This window comes from Uranotaenia lowii, chromosome 3, assembly GCF_029784155.1.
Source record: "Uranotaenia lowii strain MFRU-FL chromosome 3, ASM2978415v1, whole genome shotgun sequence".
NCBI lineage: Eukaryota > Metazoa > Arthropoda > Insecta > Diptera > Culicidae > Uranotaenia > Uranotaenia lowii.
Window position 1 is genome coordinate 223,478,587 of NC_073693.1, and position 13,852 is coordinate 223,492,438.

Below are 13,852 nucleotides of genomic sequence, written 5' to 3' on the forward strand. Positions count from 1 at the left end.
TCTGTAAGTGACTGAAAATCCCACAAAAACCACCACAATACAGACCCCGTTCGTTTTTGGCAACATTCGATTTTGGCAACATCGCATTTGGCACATGTGTCTAAATCAGACGGTTAACAGAAACACCATAACCTTATAGTTTTCGCTAGAATAAGGCCAATACAATTTAAACATAATAGCATGATAGGAATAATAGAATTACATAAATGGCAAAAAAAAACGAAACAAGAAAAGTGCTAAATGCATTAGAAACATAATGAAAAAATAATGAAAGTGATTTAAAATGATCTAAATTGTCTTAAAATAGTAGTTTTAATGTAGTATTACGTGAAAAAAAGTTGTGTTCAAGCGATTTTCATTGATTAACAGTATTTTAAATTCAGTGGAAACTGCCATCTTGGATTTCAAGATGGCGTCGGGAAGAAAAAAATCGAATTCAAGTTTAGCCCTTTCACCCAACACCCGTGTTGTGGTGGTTTAATGCGACTTTTTGTCAGCATTAAGCATTAAAAGTTGAGCGGATGCCGCCATCTTGGATTTCAAGATGGCGTCTGATAGCGAAATTCAACTTCTACTCGTTTAGCCCTTTCACCCGATACCCATTTTGTTGGGGTTTCATGCGATTTCAAGTCATTTACACCATTTTAAAGTTCAGCGGAAGCCGCCATCTAGGATTTCAAGATGGCGTCAGACAACGAAATTTGACTTCAACTCATGATTTATTCCACGGGTCATTCAAAACCAATCCCTTTTCATTCAAAAAGTCTGTCCTCATTTACTGTACTAATGATTAACAACTCAGAAATGAGGAACTCAACCTTAGCGTGTAATTGGTTGGCTTGCGAGAGAAACGTCAAATCGTAACTTTTTTTGGGGTCATCATTAAACCATAATAAAACTATGAATTGACTCACGCCATGTTGGTTGCAAAATCGAAGGGCACAAAATGACGCCATGTTGATGGATTCACAATGCAAGCATTTGAAAATATTTTTTCAGGCCTATTTCCATCAATGTCATCATGATTGACCATCAGATTTGACGAGGCGCATTTATTTTAAGATACCTACTATTTCATATACATTTTACCTGAAATCTTGACTGGCAGTAGAAAAGACGCTCAATATATGGTTAAAACATTGGTTTTTTTAGCTATTAATTTAACCAGATCATATCTGAATAATGCAATCATCATTCATCAACCATTATGGTTGCTGGAAAAAATAAAAAAAAAACTCCGAGAACTGACAGAACCGCAAAAAAACAAAAATTTCTAACATGTTTTATAACAGCTTTTTAAAAGCTTTGGTGACCAACATTGATGACCAACAATTATATGGCTTGATGACGTTTCTAGGGTAGGGCCAAATAGCCTGATTTTGGCTTTATTAGAGTCCAGGTGATGTTATAGAATGCGCTTTAGCTTTTTATGAAGATTAATGCGATAGTCCAAACGATATTTTGCTGACCATAATAAAGCTAAAATTGTTACTTGGGAATCTTCCTATTGAATTTCAAAATTTTCAACCCAAAATCTGGACTAAACCGAATTTGAAATAAAAATTAAGAAGAATATGATTCAAAACACATTCTCATTTTCTTTTATTGATACATATCAGTAACGATATTCTGTACAGATTAGGTAAAATACATAAAGAAAAAACATCTCCTCATCTTCATTACATACAATCGTCTTGCACAATAATAATGTTTGTTATTAATTTAACACTCTGCACTAAAATAGCAGCTAATTTTGCCAAAATTGGTTTACAATGCTAAGAGAGAACAGAGAAGCTTTATGATAAACATTTCAGAATTTATTCGGGTTAGTACCGCGTATTATAATAACTTTTCACTTTTCAATCGTTATTATTGAAATTTAATTGCTTTATTGTTTCTAAACCCTTTTCCCTCCCTATTTTTGAAAGTTAAATGTTCAAAGAAAAATTGAGTTACTTAAATTGGACCAATCGACAGTACTGAGTGTCTTTACTGAATTTTCATCCCAATTTCTGCCCTAGACTTGACTCTTAGACATTTTCTTCAAATTTAACTTAAATTTTATCGTCTTCTGAAGTAAATATCCTGAATTCAGCATATCATTTTCCAAATGATCATTCTCAAATTATCATTAAAATGATTTATAGTTGAGTTGCTATTATTATTGAGTGGTTTTCTTAATATGAATATTTCTATGTTCTTCATCTTATCTTTTTCTAGAATCAATTCATTGAGATTTTCAAGTCTTGTGTTGTTTCTTCAGTTACTGAAGTTCAGTTTAATATTTTTTTCTGAATTTTGAAAATTCAGGATCTAGGTACTAAACTCATTTTGATATCTTATCTGTTTTTTCAATGATAGCTGATTCTGTGTCTTAAACATTTAATCTCGATTCTGATTTTTTTTAACAGATCATTTTTGCACTTATCCACCTTTGGCTTCGAGAGCGCCGAATGAAACTTATGTCACATTTAGAATAACAATTTGATAGGATTTTTATCTGATGAGAATCATAACCTAAAAATCTCATGAAAAGTTCTTTTTTTTGTGTTTCAAAGACATAGAATCGAAATCAACATTTGGTGCAATTTCTGCTTTTGCTCTGATTGTAACTTTTTTTTAAATTTAATTTAGATTTTGTTTCTCAAAACTTGATTTGAAATTATGATTTCGATTTGAGACACTGAATTTTGGTTCTGAATATAGAGTGATTTAAAGTTTTGAATTCTTAAACTCTTTTATCTGTATTTCTTTGGAATTTGGATATAATTATTTTGTTCGTTTTTTTTTAAATTTTGTTTTATATGTTTCAAATCTTTATGATATTTCCTAATTGTCACTAGGAAAATATTTCTCAAAAAGTACAAACCAAACGATCAATGATGAAATGAAAATCATTTAAAATATCTATCCGATCATTTTTTTCTAAATTAGAGAATTTAAGTTGATGAAAAGGGTATTTTAAAAAAATGAGAATTTAATTTTGCATTTTGTAGGTTAAATCTTTCTTAAAACTTTCATTTTTGAGTAATTTCTAAACTCTTCTAATGTTTGCATAGGATGTTTGCACGTGATTTATTAACAATTTTTATTTGAAGATACCAGAAACTCTTTTCTACGCAGACAACATGGCTATTTGAAGAAAGAATACTTAACTCATCTCCAGTTCTTTTACACTTTTAAAAGGTTTTGTATTCTCTGGGATAGCATTTGAAAAAAAATCGAATTATAGGGGCCCCCGAGAAAAATTGCTCCGGCCCCCCCGATGGCGATAGCTTTCCTTTATGGCTTGGATGATTGAATATCGTGATTTTTTCCTTATCCACGTTTATATCTCATATGACTCTTAATATTTTAATTGTCTGTTTTACCACTTAATAGGCAGTACATAGAGTCATATAAGAGTTACTTTCAGTGGCAAATTGCTGTATGACAGCATGTAGGAAGATCACAGCTTCGTTGTTTGCATAAGATCATCTCAAATCTATGCACGTGAAATGTATGATTTCCAATTTTCGGCATGTTAGAACCAAAGTAGGCTCTAGATCCAAAGTAAATTCACTCATTCTATTTTGCCGAAAGAAGAAACGTCCCCTTGCGGAAGATTTTTTGGAGAAAACATTTGAAAAGTGGAAAGTTTTTGAAGAAAATTTTCATGTACCGTAAAACGGGGTAACATTGATCACCGGGGTAGCTTTGATCAACATGAAATTGTGCCAAATAATCATCAATAACTAAGTCTATAGTTTGAATTTTTGAAAACTGTTTTCTACGTTTGAAAGCCTTTTAATTGAGTATCAAATAGGCAAAATTTGGTTTGTATTTGAAATTTGTTTTCTGCTAGTAAAAATGTTATTTCAAAATCTTAAAATATCTATCTTTTCCAAGGCTCGCAAACAAACAGCTCTCCTGATGATACCAAAAAGCATTTAGAAGCAAACGAGTTGTTGAATGTGAAAGAACAACCTTTTTTCTTTGTATTCGTGTAGTTGTAGTGCTATTTTTATAGGCATTTAGTGATAAACTTTTTATATTTAAAAATAAAGGACGTTTTCCAAGAGTAAGCCCGTATTGGAAAAATGGCTATGAACCATATCAAATGGTTAACTTTAAAGAAACAATGAAAATGGTAATAGTGGGTGAGCCTAGAAGAACGTGTGAAGGTAAAATTTCATTTGTATTTTGAAGCTAAAACTATTTAGCAATTTTTATAACTTTTGCCCCTAAATGTATGCAGCATCAGTGTTCTTATTTCGATTATAAATGTTTTTAAAAGAAAAGGTTAAAAACTAGGTCAAATTGATGAACAAGCATTTAAAATTTTATTTTTATGGTTTTTTGTAGAGACTGATCAATGTCACCCCAAAGTACAAATTCTGAACAGAGACTAAATCGATTTTTAGATCAAATTTAAAGAAGTCTAATAAATTTCTGCAACCATGTTTTACGTTCATAGGAGTCCAGTACTGGTTTTAAAAATTTGAAACATGCCACATTCCCCTTAACAGAAAAAAAATAAAAAAATATTGAAAAAAGTGATCAATCTTACCCCGGATTACGGTATTGACTCTATACATACTTTACTATACTATACTATACTATACTATACTATACTATACTATACTATACTATACTATACTATACTATACTATACTATACTATACTATACTATACTATACTATACTATACTATACTATACTATACTATACTATACTATACTATACTATACTATACTATACTATACTATACTATACTATACTATAATATAGACTAAAGTAGCCTATTGGGCTTGGCTTGGCTAAGAAAATGACCCTATTTTAATAAATAGGTATTTATGTTTATGTGAATAAATTTCATGTTGATCAAAGTAACCTCGGTGATCGTAGAAGCCCCAGTTTGTAGTACGTGTTAAAAAAAAAAACTATTTTACAAAATGCTACAAAATGCATAAATTTATAGGTTGAGATATTTTAAATAACCCTTTAAAATATTTTTTAAACATTTTTCCGTAAATTGCATAGCCACAGGGACTAAGAAACTAGCTTTCAGTACTTCATCGATTGTAGTGTTTCTACAGTTTGGTAAATTTTTCTAAATTTTGAAAAATATTAACGCACCTACTTCCATCTTTGACAAGCTGCCATTTCTCTCTCGGTTGATATCTTTTCATGAAAATTTTACACAATCTAGTTCAACTATCCAACTAATACTCTACAAAATTTGAAGTCTTAATAATGACTGGAAGCAATGATACAGCTATTCCCGTAAAAAATAGAAATTTGGAATTGCTTCACTAAATTTGCTGTATCTTAGACAATTTTCATCGAAAAATCTTGTAACTTGGTTATAGTTATAAAAAAGTATGATGTAATACAAGGCTAAGTTTCGTCAAAATCGATGAACGTGATCAAAAATGGCGCCGGGTAGAAAATGAGGTTTATTATCGCCCAGCAGACGATTGCATTTTTTTGAACGGATGTTTATGAATATTAAGCACGTTGGTTTTTATTACACTGACTTTTGAACATAAAATTAAGGAGAACAAAAAAAATTCAACGCCCTAAAATATCAAACATCTGTTTCCCAAAACTTTTTAACCGGTATGAAATGATGACAAATACTTCGAAGTCTTTTCGCAAATTCTGTTAATTTGATTTTGAAATTTTAATGGTTTTGGGTTTTTTCAGTCACTATAAAAATTTAAAATTTACTAGAATTCATACAGATTTGATGAACAAATTTTAAAGTATGTATAATGTCAAACCAGCTAGTCATATTTTTTTTCTAAAAAAATGAATAAATAACTTGAGTAATGTCCTAATTATTTTAGCTAAAAATTCGTGAAAATCTTGAAAATCGTAAATAAGACAAAGCGGATCTTCAATTTTCTGAAAGATATTGAACTTTTCATGGAAGCGTGAATGTTTGATTGTGATACACAAAAACAATGCAAAAAATCAGTAAGGTTTGTAAACGAAAAAAGAAAGAAAGAAATAAAGAAAGACTGATTTTTACCTATGACAAAACAATTCACAAATCCAAAAAAAAAATAAAAGTTGTATCTATATGATTATTAATTTTTAAGTACTCATTAATAATTTTGGTATTAAATCGTAACTATAGAAAAGTGGTCCTTAGCCTGAAAGGTGAGTTAAATTTTTGAAATGAAACCATTAGAAACAAAATATGGAATTTGCTTTCAACGATGGTAATATTTTGGAATTTGAAAACATGCTCAATCTCCAAACTCTATTGCAAGTTCCAAGTTTCTAACCTTTGATGAAAATAAATAAAATTTTCCCAAGAGACAGTAGGAGATAAAAAAAACTCGGATCAAACCCGGCTTTAAAAAAATTGCAATATTAATAAAGTTAAGCAATACACCAAAAAAATAGAGGATGATTTCATAAAATATAATTTGGGATATTTTGCATTTAACAAAACTTAGAAAACTAGCTCAAATTCTACTTAATATTCATTATCTTTTTCGATTGATGTTTCTCGGTGATCATGAGTAAAAAAAAAGAAAAGGAAAGAAAAGGATCATTAGTAAGTGCGGTGATCAAAATAAAAAAAAAACTTCATATTTGTAATTTTATGATGATCATAAGCTTAATCTTTTTCTGAATGTTTAACCTGAATTCTGAACCTGATTTCAAAATTGAACTTTGAATCTGTTTCCGAATTTCTATACGATTTCTGAAATGTACAAAAAATACGTTTTCTAAATCAAATTCCAGATCAGAATTTTGTGAGCCAAGTTTTAGAACCCTCATTTATGATTTTTTTTTTATTTCAATTCTGTAGAGCTTGTTTAATCTAAATTCATTATTTCAATAATTTATTTTTAATGATGAATCTGAATCTAAGTTTTCAATTTTGAATCTAAGTTTTCAATTTTGGATCGCCACTTTAAAGCTTTAAATGTTTAAATAGTGGTAGAATAAAGTTTAAAAACTTCGAATTTCAATTTAAAACAAAATTCTTCTTTTTTCTTTCATATTCGGAAAGCTATTATCAAAACGTTGAAAATGCATACGATTTTTTAAAACATGATTCAAATTTGATTTGAAATGCAAAGCCGAATTTGAAACCAGGATTACAAAACAGCTTTGCATTCCTAATTTCTTATGATTATTCGAACTAAAAATCAAGAATCCTTAACTTAATACAGAATCAGAAATACGAAAATATGTAAAAATAAAATGATTTTGGTTACAGGAATATGGAACCAGAACTTCCAAAACAGGTTCAATTTAAAATTTGATATTCAGACCTGAATTTCTATGATTTTGCCTGGATTTATTCTCATTCTTAAATCAAATTTTAAAAAAATAAATTGTGTCTTAAATTTTTTTTTATCATGCGTCCAAAATTAGAGCAACTTTAATAAAAGATTCATGATAGGTTTTTTCAAGTTTTTTTCTTGATTTTTGATGAGTAATTCCTAGATTTTGACCAAAATTGTCCGGATATTGCTCGAATTTTGGTCGACAATTTTGAAATCCAATTGGCAAACAATCTACCGTCGCTCGTCCGCAAGAAACTGACGAGGCAAAAATAAAACATCAGGGACGGACATTGGGTGTTGTATCAACAGAAACTCGGAAAATCTGGGCAACTCCGCCCGGTGGGATTTTGCTAGGTTTTAATAAAAAAAAAAAAACAGCCCGGATTTGTCTGGCCCGGATACGTGATGAAAAAGTTCTGGCAATCTAATTATATGAACAAGAGAGAAAATTTTGAGAAACTGTAGCTGAATTTTGAACTTGGGATGTGTTTTTAATGTTCTGGCATTAGGTTTTAGTCTAGATTGTAACTCTTGAATATCTTAGCGCTATTATTATAATTCGATTATTAATTTAAAATTTTAAGTGTAGAGTATAATACCTCGCTTGCTTTTTTCGACCCTCATGGAGGGGGGGGTATAACCCCCAAAAACCCCTCCGTTCATACGGCTATGTTTAAATCATATCAATGGGGTTTATGATTATTCTAGTACACCCCGCCTAAAGGCGGGGTTGGGCATTAGAGAATAAGCTTTAAAAATAAAGTAACATAAAGTTTTCGAGTTCAAATCTTTAAAAAGCAATTCATATATCTACTCTTTCGTTCCATTGATCTCAACTTTGAATGAATATCAGGAACAAAAAAAGCCATATGAGGAAACACAATATAATGGTGATATAGAGATTTAGGTAAGCCAATACAGAATATCAGCTTCTGAGTTATTCCATTGTTTTTGTGTTGTAAAACATAGTCAAAATGAAAGTTTGATTGAAAAAATTACACACTTACTTCTTTATTTATACTTCAATGGAACTTATTATGTCGTTACCTGAAAGAAAAAGAAAAAAAAAAGATGAGTAAAGATTTATAATTCAAAACGTAAATTTTGATATGATTTTTCCGTGTTTGTAATCATGAAATATGTTTCAAATAGTTATATGCATACTTCATTGATAACTTCGAAAAGCATAACAAATGTCGTACAATATTGAACAAAGACCTCTGGAAACCAACAATAATTTAGTCCAAATCTGTTAATGGAAAGTGGTTGAGCTAAAGTTCAAACCGATGTCAATTTAAATTCAATTGCTGGAGCATCAGATTGATTCTGACAGTCTGGAATTCGGCAAAACTTTTCATTCACCACCACTAAGTACTGAAACTATGCCGGAGCACAGAACGATGGGGTTGTGTATGAAAACTTTGCGGTTCGCCAGATATATTTTGGAACTTTATTGTTTGCGCTACGGCCACAGACAAACTGAACGAGGGCAGGCGAAATCGGTTGATCACAATTCAATTTGGCACGCGTCACGTCGCGTCGTTTTTGCCAAATAGATACGGGAGGGCGGGGTTAGAATGAGTCAAGTTTTAATTGAAAAATGGAACCCAAAAATGGATTGGGACAGACGCGCCGACTGGATGGGTGAATGACGACGGGGTGTGGATCCAGGAGAATCTAGTTCCAATACGTGCCGAAATGTTTCAACAGCAAATAATCCGCAGGAGTAACCAAGCTGCGTTCCAAATTTGGGGGTGTGTTGTGTTGCATTTAAACGAGGACCAGAGTGAATTTTAAAATAATAAATAGTATTAAAGGATTTACTCGTTGCCGTTCAGAATGTTGTCGGACTCGGAATCGATCTCGGTGTTCTTTCGCATGTTGGTTTAAATATTTGTTCTGTATTGGTGGACCAGAAAACGCAATTGGTACGACGCTGGGCACTAATGAGTGGTTGTACGATTTAAATTTAGTCAGAAATGACTGAATTCTGTTTTGAGTTAGTCCTTTTTTGGAATTAAAAGTTTTAATATTGATTTTTGTAAACATTCATAAAGATAAAAGTTTTTATTTTTTAAAGTGTGTCGAAATATAACGAAATTGTTTTTACAAGTCATAAAAACTGATTTTTTTTAATAACAATAATTTTTTATTTTCCAGATTTTTCTCATTTACTTATTATTTTTCGGTAAATTAATCAACACATCAGTATAATCTTATGAAACATGAGTATTCCAATAACATTTTTCTTCATATCCTTTTAATAGAAGCCAGTTTTCAGCATGATTCTTCATTTGCAATATTAACAGTTCACAATATTTCCTAAGATTCAGAAAACTTTTATAGAAGTCCATCTAGTTGAAGATCATTACAGAATGGGTTTTATAACTTAATCCAATTTTTGAATTTTTTTGAAAGGTTTTAAGAGATTCAATGGCCACTAAAATATAAATTGAGAATTTTCAGGGATTCTGGGGTTTCTGTTTTGAAAATCCAGGAAAAAAACAGGCATTTGATTTGAAATTTTCCAGTTCAAAAACCGGCCATCATCCGTTAGATCTGAGCATGAATTCAACATCAAACAATGAAAATTTCTCCTGAAACTTGAAATTTGTTTTTTTTTTCATCAAAGCACATCAGTCAAAAAAGTTTTTTGTTCCAAGATTAAAAGCTTATCAGAACTAGGGTGGTCTAACCGGTTTTACCGAAACCGGTAAAACCGTCCATTTTCCAATACCGAAAATACCGGATTTTGGGACGGTAAAAAACCGGTATTTCCGGTAAACTTTTCATCATTCTTTGACACTGTATTTTTTTACTTTTTCTCAGTATTTTCATCCCGAAGGATGATTCATTCCTCTTTGGCACTGTAAAAAATTGACACAGCTAAATGGTTTTTTTTAACAAATATGTACATATGAGTACAAATACTCATATTATGTTCAATCAGTTTCAAACTCTTAGCTAAATAAACCTTACTGCAAGGTTTATGTGAGATTTGATTATTGCTAAAACTTGCCGATGTAACTTTTTGAATTAAAGCTTGAGTGGCATTTTGAAGAGCATTGACAAGCTGCCATCTCTCTTTCAGATGATATTTTTTCACGAAATTTAACACATTTCAGTTCAGCTATCGAACTAACGCTTCTGTACAAATGTACAATGACTGAAAAAAGATACAGCTACAAGAAATTCAAGATTGCTTCACAATAATCACTGTAGTTTTCATTGAAAAACTGAAAAAAACAAAAGATGCAAAAATGTTTAATCCCAAGTTTAGGCCAAGTTTATAAAAATCGTTCTATGCGGTGCGCGGGCTTTTAAAAATTTTAAACCAAAAATGTTGAATACTTCCTACTTTGTATTAAAACATAAAATGTTTCAACAAAGTCAGCACTTTAACACATGTTAGAATTTTTGTATGAAGTTTCTCTTTCAATATTTTCAAGACAATTGATGAAACTCTGTTGTTTTTATTTTTAACACTGTTTAAGCATTTTCTTTTTCCAGACAAAGCAGTAACAAAGTTTTTATAAATTTGCAACAGTATTATAGCAACAAAGAGCGTAAGGATCAGATCCAAACAACTTTATTTATTGCTAAATTTTGACTGGTTTTTTTTATAGATTTTTATTTGTATTTGTTCGTCTTAATTTTGGAAAGGCAAATTTAATGCTATCACGACCTAGGTTTCCGGAAAAGCATCTGTATTTTAAACAACAATAATCTGTAATTTTGTGAGTCAACCAAAAAATTTGTGACAGTGTTTTAATTTTTTTAGAAATTAATTAAGTCATTTTTTAACGAAACATCTTTTTGTATATCAAATCTCATATCATTCATATCACATTTATATAAAAACTTTTACTTAATCTGTAGAATCTGTTCTGTAATCTGAATACTTTTCTACAGAGTTTAGGACAAAAATTCGTCGAAAATTATATGAAACTTCTATAATTTCTGCAACCTCAATGTGAAATTATTATAATAAAATGACGATGACAAATATAATGATTATTATGGGCATGATGATAAATGTATGACAGAGGGATAATTTAAAGGCACAATACCATATTTTTCAATTAAAAACGATGCAATATCTATTGCGTTATAAATTCTGCGCATTTTATGTCATTACTACTGCAATTAGACGAAACCTTTTCATGAATTTGAAATTCTTTGAAAAATACCGGTTTAACCGGTTTTATCGGTTTTATAAATTACAAATACCGAAATACTGGATTTAAAAAAAAACCGGAAAATCCAACCACCCTAATCAGAACCTATATAAACGTTTTCTATTTTTATTTCAGCAACATTGTTACCTCGAACTTTTCATAAAATTTTCTTCGGGACATTTCTACCAGATTTTTTATCCGGAAAATAAGTACCCAATCATTTCCACTAGTGCTTTTGAGGCACTATAACTTGTTTCTTTTAATATTTCCATCGTCTACACATAAGGCCAATCAAATTAACCCTTCGTTTCATACAGTAACAAATTTGCTACAATTAATGTATGAAAAAAATCGTATTTTATTTAAATTTTTTTCTTAATGCACTCATCATTTCCAAGTGTTAAAAATGATTTTCAAGGAAAAATAAAAATTCATGAAATGAAGGGTAGAGTCTCTGGAGCCACCAAAATGTATCAAGTTTTAATGTTTCTTTACCAATTATGTTAGAATGGTTCTTATTATTTTGACTTGGTTTTAGAAACTAACGTTTTTTTCTCAATAATACCTGAGAAAGATCGAATAAGTTTTTAAAACTTTATTATTTTGCACTTCGTAAAATCAACCAAATATTCAACCAGTAATTAAAGCGAATATTGAACATTACGATTTCTTTTTTTTAATTACCAATCGTCTTTAATATAGTTTTTTTTTTTAAATTTACTTCAACGTATTGCTATTTGCCTAATTAACAACAAATATTTAAGCCCTCCTTCCTTCCCCTAAATCTCGTAAATTTCGAACTTCATGAAACAAAAGAAGGATTTAAAAAAAATTGCGACCTAAGGAATTTAAAATAATGGTAATAGCAATAACGAAGACTGCAAACTGAAAATGTTCAATAAGCAGACATTCGATTTTAATAAGGATTGAATATAATAACAAATTTGAAAAAGATCACCTATGTTAAGCATATTCAGCTGAAACTAATACAGTTTTGTTCAGTTAGTACTTAACAAATAACATGACTTATTCGAAGGTATACCAGATCTTTAGAACAAATCATTGCTTTTTGCTTTGGAGCTATTTCAGTACCCTGAGCTGACGCTCCTACCATCTTGTAATAAAACAAAAAGAAATGATATCAAACATTTTAATTTTGAAAACAAAATACCTTATTTCAAATGAATCAATTCAACTAACTTAAAACTAACTCCTAACGTTAAGCAAACTGATTTTTGTGGGGTAGTCTTTGTCAATTGTCTTCTAGGCTTTCTGAATGTTGTATCGAATCGTTATCATGAAAAATTATTGTTTCCTAATTACTTGGTATTTAGTTTAAAAATCTCGTCACCCGTGCCAAAAAAAATTGTTTTCACTCTATGGAGCCACCGAAGTCTTTTTTCATTTCTGGATTGAATCCAATAAAGATTTCTTCAGGCTGTTTAGGGTAACTGAATTAATTTGAAAATTACCATAACTGGAGCTTTCCTGACATGGCATAAACATTTTTATGAACCAGCAAAAATGGAAATAGTTGAGATGAAGAGCAAATCTAATCAAATCAGTACAATAGAAACCAGTTGCCTATCACTATTCAAAACTTGAAAAATGTAGCCTACTGTCATTCAAATCAGACAGACGCCTGACGCCTACGCTTGAACGCCACCAGTGAATTTTAACTTTATTTTCAAGCCTGCTGCTCACTACATAAAACTATTTTTAGATTATTTCAGAAGACCTCTGCAAGCTTTGTATGGAAATTTTAAATTTATACATTTTTGCACCTCCCATAACTGTTTTTGGTTGTTTTGAACACTGTAAATAGCAATAAAAATTCTGGAAGCGATTCATTCAGTCTTGAATAAGCGCAACTAATTTTAATTTTGTATGGAAATTATGATGGGAAACAAAAAAAATCATTCGAAAATCACCAGAGATGTACTGGAAGTTCAGAAAAATATAACTTTAGATTACAGTACAGTACATTTCATGTTAACAAACCATAAACCTAACATGAACCTTAGAAAAGATATTCGATGTTATAAAATAATGATTTATTTTTTAATTTTGCGATTTTGACTGCATATTCGAAAGCTATTTTCCTGTAGGATTGAAATAAAAAATAACAAAAAACTGCTAAAATAAGCCAATGAATTTGTTTGTTTATTAAACCATGGCTGAAATATTTCTGAAGTTATTGAAAGCCCTAGCATGCAAAGAGCATGCAAAACTTTTCAATGAATTCAGATTTTTTTATTTTGAAATGGTTATACCGTTTTTCATGAATTAGTTAGCTTCTTCTCATGTTTACGAAAAGTGAAGCTTAAGAATAGGCAGAATCAATCATTAAAGACAAACTTCATTTCAACCTTATTTGAATTTT

At 30.3% G+C, this 13,852-nt stretch overlaps 1 protein-coding gene across 1 annotated transcript in view; it reads left to right on the forward strand.

Moving 5' to 3' along the window:
• The first annotated feature begins 634 nt into the window (after window positions 1–634).
• LOC129758771 (60S ribosomal protein L36) overlaps window positions 635–13,852 on the forward strand; it is a 364,808-nt gene continuing 351,590 nt past the window's right edge. The window contains exon 1 of the mRNA XM_055756387.1: window positions 635–642. The gene's annotated coding sequence lies outside the window, so the exon portion shown is untranslated. The remainder of the gene's footprint in view (window positions 643–13,852) is intronic.